Raw genomic sequence first — 9,650 nt, forward strand, 5'->3', positions numbered from 1 at the left:
ACTTCTACAAGTCCATTAACCTCCTCCCTTTCCCCGCCTCAATTGTAAAGTTCACTTTACAACATAGTTTCTTGTGAATCTCATTGTTGCAATGGGTCAACCTGTATCCCTATTTAAGCATTTTGTTTTTTTTTCCTTCCCCTCAGCAAATTAGAGGAGAATATATACAAGATGTAGGCGCACCAACTTCAAATACAGTGAAAATAGGTGTTATAGCATGGGGGAGGAACATATAAAGAAACAAAAAAAAATCCACACTGTAGGTTATAAGTATGTGAGAAAAAATAGCAAGAAAAAACCACTTGTGTCCCTAACTTGGGGTTCATTTCCATTAACATAACCTTATCTGGTCATATACACATAACTTTTGACATTTTCTGCTTATCCCAGACATATAGTAGTTATTGAAAATTAGAGAAACCATGGGACCTATGTTTCTTTGGACTTGGCTTACTCTACTTAATTTTTTTTTCCAAGTCTTTCCATTTCTTAACAAATTGGGGGATGGAATGCTTCAGGAATTTGCCTGTCATCCTTGCGGAGGGGCCATACTAATCTTCTCTGTATCATTCCAATGTTTTAGTATATGTGATGCTGAATTGAGCACAGAAATTTTTTATATATAAATTGTAATTGATTTTCTTAAACTAGACAATTCAACAAAAACTAAGTTTAAAAGAATTTTAGAACCATGTACTTCTTACATAAATACACATTTAAGAATAAAGTCAAGATTGACATGTCAAAAACAAAATAATTCCAGATATTTGCTGTGCAAGAGATGTGTAGGATGAGGAATTCAATTATTCTATACAAGGGACCTGTCATAATGAACACTGCAGCAAGTGTTAAGGTTTGTTAAAAGTTTTAATGTTTTAAATATATTAATTTTGGGAATTTGCTTATATATGCCAAAACTGGGACTGTTTGGTAGGTCATAATACTTTTCTATAAAGTATTTAAGATTTATGGTAGCAGATAAATACTCCTAAGTATGTACATTTCAGAGTTTATAGAAACTTTACTAATGAGAAGTTGCAAAGTCTTTGTGTAAAGGAGCAGAATAAAGAGCTGACTATGTTAACTACACAGTTTCTGCTAAAACTGTAGGCCTTCCTTACTTTATATGTAAGTGAGGAACAAATGATGATATAAGCCATATACAAATTATGAGATGAACTATAAATGGTCATCTTAGTGGGTGATTTAAACACTACCCATAGCCTATAACATTCTTGTTGAACATCATAATCTTAGCCAGTGTTAAATGTAAAGAAATATGACAATAATAAAATCTAATTTGTAGTACACTTCAAATACTGAAAACACTGGTAATTGTTTTGTTTTTTATTTTATTAATCATTAATATTAAATTATTGCTTTTCTTTATTTGTAGCATTTTTTCCTTGTTGTAATATAATAGAACTTTTCGTAAATTGTCATTAGGAGGTACTTTGAGAAGGTTACTGGGATGGCCATACCATTTTTTATAGGTGCATGTGAGTTTATAAAGATGAAAATTAAGAACAAAATATGTATTTTAAAAATGATCAAGTAGAGTCTGATTCAGGAGTGTTGATAAATGTCCACACTTAAAATGTTAGCCCTAGGCTGAAGCAGAGTTATTACAGAGTTGAGGCAACAAAAGTAAGAGACTGTGTTTTGTTTTGTTTTTTATTTTTATTTTGTTGGTCATGGGGCTTAAACTCTGGGGCCTGGGTGCTGTCCCTCAGCTCAAGGCTAGTGATACCACCTGAGCCACAGCACCACTTCCATCTTTTTCTGCTTATGTGATGCTGAGAAATCAAACCCAAGGCCTCATATTGCTGAGAAATCAAACCCAAGGCCTCATGCATGCAAGCACTCTACCATTGAGCCACCTTCCCAGTACCTGAGAGACTGGGTTTTAAAAAATCATCTAAACAACATTAGTTTTCTGCTTTGGGTTATATAATGAAATATATGAGTATCTTTTTATGTTTTTGTGCATTGTCATACTTTATATTTATACTAACTTCACCCACTTTATCCTTGTCAAAGTCATGAAATATCTCTGAGAGTTTGCTTCTGTGAAGATTTTTTTTTTTTTTCGGGAGGGGGGGGTCAGGTAGTGGGCCTGAACTCTGGGCCTGGGCGCTCTCTCTCAGCTCTTCAGGTCAAGGCTAACTCTCTACCACTTGACCCACAGTGCCACTTCCGGCTTTTTTCTGCTTATGTGGTGCTAAGGAATCGAACCCAGGGCTTCATGCATGCAAGGCAAGCGCTCTACCACTGAACCACCTAACCATCCCTGTGAAGATTTTTTTTACATTTATCATTTCTTCTGAGTCATTTTTATTTTTTATCAAAATCACTTTATATTTCATGTTTATGGGTATTTACACAGAGACAGGGATATAGAGGATATAGTTTACCAACTGAACATTAAAATTAAGCTCAAAAATAAAAATCAGCCTTAACACATATTTTCATATCTTTCCCCACATTCTCCCTAAAAGAAGACAATATTAAAAATGTCTGAGGAAAGCTTTTTAACTCCAATTTTCTTGGGCTTCCTAAGTTTAGAATTCTTTTGCCCTTCAGACTGTGTTTCTTGTTCCTCCCTTTTCTTGACTCCATTATTAGAGATTTTTCTCAGAGATGACTCCATCTCCAACTTTTCACTCTGCCTATCTGGACAAATGAATTTGCAGATCAAGACTCTTAGACAGAAAGATTTTAAGAGCCTGAATCTAACACACTTCTCTCATACACCATCCCTACAAAGACACAAGTACCAAAACAGGATACAGAGTTTCATTTTTTTCTACCAAGGCCAATGCCTGAGGTTGCTTGCTTCTGAGGGTGCCTGTTTGTGACTTTCCTGATGTTGCCGATTAACTTTATACCTAGGTCCATTATCAGCTACCAAGGATGGCATGTTTAGACCATCCAGGAGGTTGGCTCAACAGGGCGTCTGGATGTGTCTCCTATGAGGGGCTCCTAGGATCCCTCATGAATGGCACAGAAGATCTGTGTTGGAAATACCGGGAGCAATTAAGGTATCCTACAAACACCATCTCAGCAAGGCAAAGTTTACTCTGGCAGAAGGCATCCTGTCACATGTCCAAGTTGAATAAGCACAGTGGATAGGCAGCCCACCACTGGCTCCCATGAATTTGAGCTTTGGGATCATCTTTCATGATGGCTCAAACTTTTGACCCCTTTCAAACTAGTCAAAAGCTTTAATAATCAACCAAATCCGAACACCTGGCCATATGAAAAATAACCAACTTTTACCCACCTGGTGTTCTACTACTAGTGTCATGTCTCTAGCCCCTAGCACTTCTTTAAAATAGCATTGGTAACGTTTTGACTACCTTTACAAGGGCAGTGCTTATATCAGACAAGCACTTCAAGATTTAACTTCTACAATTCTCCCATCTGGTTTTGCTTTCTTTTCTTCCAAACAATAATAATTGACTTTCCTATTCAGCAGTATCCAATAAGATATTTTGATTTTAAAAAGGGTTTGATTAAGGCAGATTTTCAGTCAGTCACTGAACAAAACCTGTTATAGAAGAGATAAAGCACCCATGCACACATTACTATGAAAACAATTACTAAAGAGGTAAATATTGAGACCATGAATCATTGTTAAAATTCTTGCTCTATCATCAAACTAGTAAAGGGATCTGCCACCACACACAGACACACAACCTTTTTTATAAGTGACTGGGGGCTGGTCTTGGGTTTGATCTCATGCTCTGGGCATTGTCCCAGAGCAGTTTTACTCAAGGCTACCACTTTAGCCACAACTCCAGTAGTACCTTTTTTGCACCTTCATTGGAAATAAAAGTCTCATCTTTCCTGTCTGGGTTGGCTTCAAACAGATCCTCAGAATTCAGCCACCTGAGCATTTAGGATTATACTCAGTATCATCTCAGTTTTTAGGTAATTTGTTTCCTATATTCAATCCTTGTAAGTCTTTCTGTACCATTGGCCTCCAACCACCACACAGATTACCTTTGAAGTATATTTATTCTTTTATTTTTATATATTTATTGTGAAAGTACTGTACAGAGGGGTTAGTTACATGAGCAAGGTAAAGCATACATTTCCTATCAAGCATTGTTACCTCCTCCTTTATATGTCCCCTACCATCCCTAATCTCCTAGCTCCAAAACTACCCTATACACTACCCCGAACCCTGCCTAAATTGTAAAGTTTGTTTTTCAACAGTGTCTTCTGCATCTCATTGTTACAATGGGTCAACCAGTATTCCTATTTAAGTATTCTGTTTTTTCCCATTCCCTCTCCAAACTTGAGAAGTGTATATACAAGATGGAGGGCACCAACATCAAAAACATTGGAAACAGGTATTATGCTGTTTTTTGGGGGCACAGAATACAAAGAAACAAAAATTACACGAAACATTATAAATATGTTAGAAACAATAGCAAGAAATGTAAAAAAACCCTTGTGCCCCTATGTTGGGGTTCATTTCACTTATCACCATCTTATCTGGTCAAGTATTATATGTAGACCAAATTTTTCCCATTCAATTCTACCAGTGGCTCCTAGTTACTTTTACATGGTGGCATTTCCAATAAATAAATCCTGCTGATTAATAAAAGCACATATTGGAATAATTCGATTATGGAGATCATAGATTGTGGAGATCAACAGAATAAAACTAATTTAAGCTGCTTTTTCTGGTTTCTAGCTTTAAGCTCTTTGGGAAATTTTCAGGAGCTCCTAAGTAAATATGAAATTTGTAAATATGGAGTTTGTATTTTCAAATATGAAGTTTGAATGACCCGCTAACTAAGAAGTCCCTCCTTAATTTAAGGTGTTTGAAAATGGTCAGGGGTGGATTGGCCAATGTAACCAAAGCACAGATTCCACTCCAGTTGGCCAGTAATATCTCCAATAGTGGTCTCCTGGAATACCACCAGACTTTTCCCCTGGCTATGATTTGTACTTCCTGCTCATCTCAAAGGGTTGGCCTTCACTACATCCAGGTAAGTTTCTCAGAAATGTCCAATTTTCGCCAGGTAATTGACCTGGAAAGAATGGAGTTGATCAGTTTCAGGGGTTTTTGGAATAGACTCTTGCTTCTGAGAAGAGCAACAAGGTGTTCCAAGTTGTCTCAGATCACATTTTGCTGACCTCTCATGAATTTCATGCACATGGGGTCTGAGCTCCATGACAGCACAAATAGGACCTCTTGTGTGGCCTCCCTGCCACACAGTCATAGCAGTACTCCATATGTGGACAGAATCACCACAGTATTTACCAAACTTATTCAGTCTCAATTTGAATCTGGGTAGACTCAAAATTGGAAGACATACACAGAGTGTCTGCTCCAAGATTGAATTTGCAGTCATATCATAAGATTAACTAGAGGGTCCATTGAGGCCGTGGAATTAAGCAGGGTCACTTTAAGGGCATTAAGAGTGTTTGGAGTTCCCCAAGCAGGATGTTTTCACAAGTCAAACATTAGACATTTATCTGGGCATTATGAAACTGAATCATGTTTTGACCAATTTTATCAGTAACACCCTCCGTACTAGCAGGCAATGCCCATGCCTACTAGAAGGGAAACTTGCATTCTTGTTAGATAGAAACCCCCAAAACTCCTTCCCTCTTGGTAGGAAACCCTTCCTCCCTCTTGGTAGGAAACCCTTTAGCTGTAACTTACCTTTTTTTTTTTTTTTTTTTTGGTAGGTCTTGGAACTGAACTCTTTGCCTGGGTGCTGTCCCTCAGCTCTTCAGCTCAAGGTTAGTCCTCTACCACTTGAGCCACAACACCACTTCCAGCTTTCTCAGTGGGTTATTGGCGATAAGAGTATCACAGAATTTACCGGCCTTGCCTAGCTTTGAATGATCATTCTCAGATCTTAGCCTTCAGAGTAGCTAGGATTACAGTCGTGAGCAACCAGTGCCCATATTTTTTTCTTTTTTCTTTTCTTTGTTCTTGGGTTTGTCAGTTGTGAGGTCTGAAATCTGGGTCTGGACACTGTCCCTCAACTCTTCAGCTCGAGGATAGCTCTGTACCACTTGAGCCACAGTGCTTTTTCTGCTTACATGTTGCTGAGTTATAGAACCCAGGTGTTCATGCATGCAAGGCAAGCACTCTACCACTAAACCACCTTCCCACCTCTTCGTCTGAGTTTTTAGTTAACTCACTTGCCAATGTTCAAACCTTCTAAAGTCTTTGTGCAGGGTCTGGGAAGGTGGTTCAGTGGTAGAGTGCTTGCCTTGCATGCCTGAGACCACGGGTTCAATTCCTCAACACCACATAAGCAAAAAAGAAAAAGCGGGAAGTGGCACTGTGGCTCAAGTGGTAGAGTGCTAGCCTTGAGCTGAAGAGCTGAGGGACAGTGCCCAGGCCCAGAGTTTAGGCCCCATGACTGGACCCCCCCCCCAAAAAAAAAAGGTCTTTGTGCAGCTTTGGTCTCCAATCACCACAGAAGCTCTTCCCTTGTCAGGTAATGTTTCTTTCTAGAGCTAATTTTCCCATGCCATTCTACTAGAGCATTTAGTTTATGGGTTAAAAAATTTTTAGTATAATTAACAAATCTCTTTTGATTTTATTCTACTCTATATTTTATTTTTGCCAGTCCTGGTGCTCCCTGAGCTTCTTTTGCTAAAGGCTAGCACTCTTCCAGTTGAACCACAGTGCCACTTCCAGCCTTTTCTGATTATGTGGTTCTGAGGAATAAAACCCAGGGCTTCATGCATGCTGGACAAGCAATTTACCACAAAGCCATATTCCTAACCCCAAAAATATTTTATTTATACTAATCATAAGAATAAAATTGATTCATAAGGTGCTGTCTGGTTTCAGGCTTTGAACTTTTTGGAAACTTAGTTGGGGGTGATCCTGAAAAGCACCTAAGTAATTAGGAAATACGAATGACCCTCTAGGGAAGGGTCTCTCCTAACTAGTATAAAATGTTTGAGAATGGACAGGTGGATGAAATGCTAGGGTGAAAGGGATGGCCAATTGAACCAAAGTACAGGTTCTACTCTAGTTGGCCAGGAAGGTCTACAACAATGGTCCTCCACAATACCATTAAACATCTCCCATGGCTATATTTAGTGATTACTGCTCATCTCTTCAAGGTATGGATTTCACTGCATCTTGATAAGTTTCCCAGAAATGCCAATTATCCTTCCCCGTACCTAGAGAAGCAAGGGGTTTATTTGGCTTGGGAAGACAGGGTTTTTGTCTTAGATCCATACTCTTGTGAACAGCAATAGCAGGGCCTTACAAGTTTCCCCAGGCTGTGTTTGACTGACAGATCATGCATCCATGCCCTTGGGGATCTGAGGTTCATCATAGTAGGAAGTGGACCACTTGTTTATCTGGTTTCTGTGCCATAGAATCTTAACAGTAATGGTGGGCAGAATATTTAACCCATTTCACCCAAGCATTATTTTCTTCATCATAAGACTTGAGCTGAAGGGCTCAGGGACAGCACCCAGGCCCAGAGCTCAAGGCAAAAGCCCTACTACTTGAGCCACAGTACCACTTCCAGTTTCTGGTGGTTAATTGGAGAAAAGAGTCTCAAGGACTTTCCTGCCCGGGCTGGCTTTGAACTCTAATTCTCAGATCCTGAGTAGCTACGATTGCATGTGCAAGCCACTGGCACTTGGTTTTTGACTTGAATTTTAAGTCTACCCAGAGAGTCTGCTTCTGAAACTAAGATTCAATGCCATACATCCTTGGATCAGCTAGAGGATCAATCAAACCTGGATCAATCCAGGCTTCAGAGGCAAAGTGGGCAGCTGAGGGAGTTTAGTGAGTAGGAATTTTTTGAGTTCCCTTTTCAGGATATAAGATTTAAAACACACACATGCAAGCACATATTCATAACAAGTTTTTGTTTGGACAAGTGCACATTATGGAGCTCCATAATGAAAACCATCCATTATTTAATAGTGTTCTCAGACCTTTGTCAACATTCTCCCAATGGATTATCAGAAGCAGGTCCTTAGATCATTTTTCTTGGGTTCCTTAGGCCTAGAATTCTTATTCCCCATTTTAGCAGGTCTCCTGTGATTTCAGTTTTTGGTGCACTTAATCCTCCCTATTGTAAGTTTCTTGTGCACCCTTCTCATATTTAACTTTCCCGTTACTGGAGATTTCTCAACAATAGATTCCTCCAGCTCCCACATTTTTATTCTTGGGCCAGAGAATGAAAACACACATTGAGACTCAAGTTCTCTTTGTGCCTAAGACACACTCAGCCCATAAAAATCCCCAACCAACGAGGTAGTATGCTCTAGTCCAATTTTTCCTCTCATGGCTGATGCATGAGATTACTTTTTATTGAGGTGCTTCCTTGGGCCCTTTCCTGAAATTGCTGATACATTTTCCTTCCTTTACCACAACCGATGGTGTATAACCCAACCTTGAGCTATCTCAACAAGTCAGGTTATGTCTCTTCCTGAGGGTCTCCCTACATCCCCCTTTCATAACATGGATCCTGGACTAGTCCCCACATTGTTGGGAATACTCCCCTACTGTAACCCAATATCCCTAGAAAGACCATCAAGTTGAAAGGAACTTAGCATGGCAAAGTTTAGTTCTGTTAAAGGGCATGTTATTGACAGGAAGCAACCACTCTGAGTAGGAAGTCTGCCCAAGTTATACCCCTAATGAGTTACTACTTCTGGTATTGATCACAAATTGTGTTCACAATCTTGCTGTATTGGCTCTTTTGAAGCACAGCTGGTTATTTTGAAAGGGGTTAACAGTTTCAGAGCAATCCACTAAACCAGGACAACCAGGCCAGAAATTGTTAGAAAATTCTTACTCAGCTTGTGCTTTATGAGTTAAACTATTCCTAAAGTCCCTAGAACGATTTTAGTAACAGGATATACTTTAGTTATATAGCTTTGTGGAAGATGATTATGCTTAGTCAATGCTTTCCCTCAATCCATCATTTTCAGAGAAAAAGATTATTCTAACTCCTACACAGTCCATTTCCACACAGAATTTATTATAAGCAGCTCCCTTTTTTTTAATTTAAGTTTTTATTTTTTGGGAACATACTGTACAGAGGGGTTACAATAACATGGGCAAGATAATGAGTACATTTCTTATCAAGCATTGCAGCCTCCTCCTTTGTTTACCCTTCACATCCCTTCCCAGCCTCCCCCCGCACTCCCAATCCCGCACCCCCCCCTGCACCAAAGTTGTAAAGTTCACTTTTGACATGACGACTTGTACTTATAGTTGCATCGGGTCCACCTGTATCCTTAAATGACTTGTTTTTCCCCATCTCCTCCACAAATTATAACGACATCAAATGTAGTGAAAGCAGGGGTTGTACTGTGGGGGAGGGACATACAAAGCTATAAAGAAATAATCTTATAAATGAGTTAGAAACAAATGCATGACAGAAAAAAATCATTTAAATACTTATCTAAGGGTTCATTTTCCTAACATATCATTATTTGATCTTTCCTTCTTGACTCATACATATACTAGATATAACAAATAAGGGAAACCATGGGACCTTTGCTTCTTTGGGCTTGGTTACTTCACTTAATAAAATTGTTTCCAAGACTTTCCATTTCCTAACAAATGGGGAAATGTCATTCTTTGTAATGGAAGCATAGAATTCCATTGTGTATATATACCACATCTTCTTGAT

General features: G+C 38.9%; 1 pseudogene; it reads right to left on the bottom strand.

Moving 5' to 3' along the window:
- Positions 1-492: 492 nt before the first annotated feature.
- On the bottom strand, positions 493-607 carry LOC122128114 (annotated as a pseudogene).
- Positions 608-9,650: the final 9,043 nt, after the last annotated feature.

The sequence above is a fragment of the Dipodomys spectabilis genome, unplaced genomic scaffold, assembly GCF_019054845.1.
Source record: "Dipodomys spectabilis isolate Male_0828 unplaced genomic scaffold, ASM1905484v1 ptg000010l, whole genome shotgun sequence".
NCBI lineage: Eukaryota > Metazoa > Chordata > Mammalia > Rodentia > Heteromyidae > Dipodomys > Dipodomys spectabilis.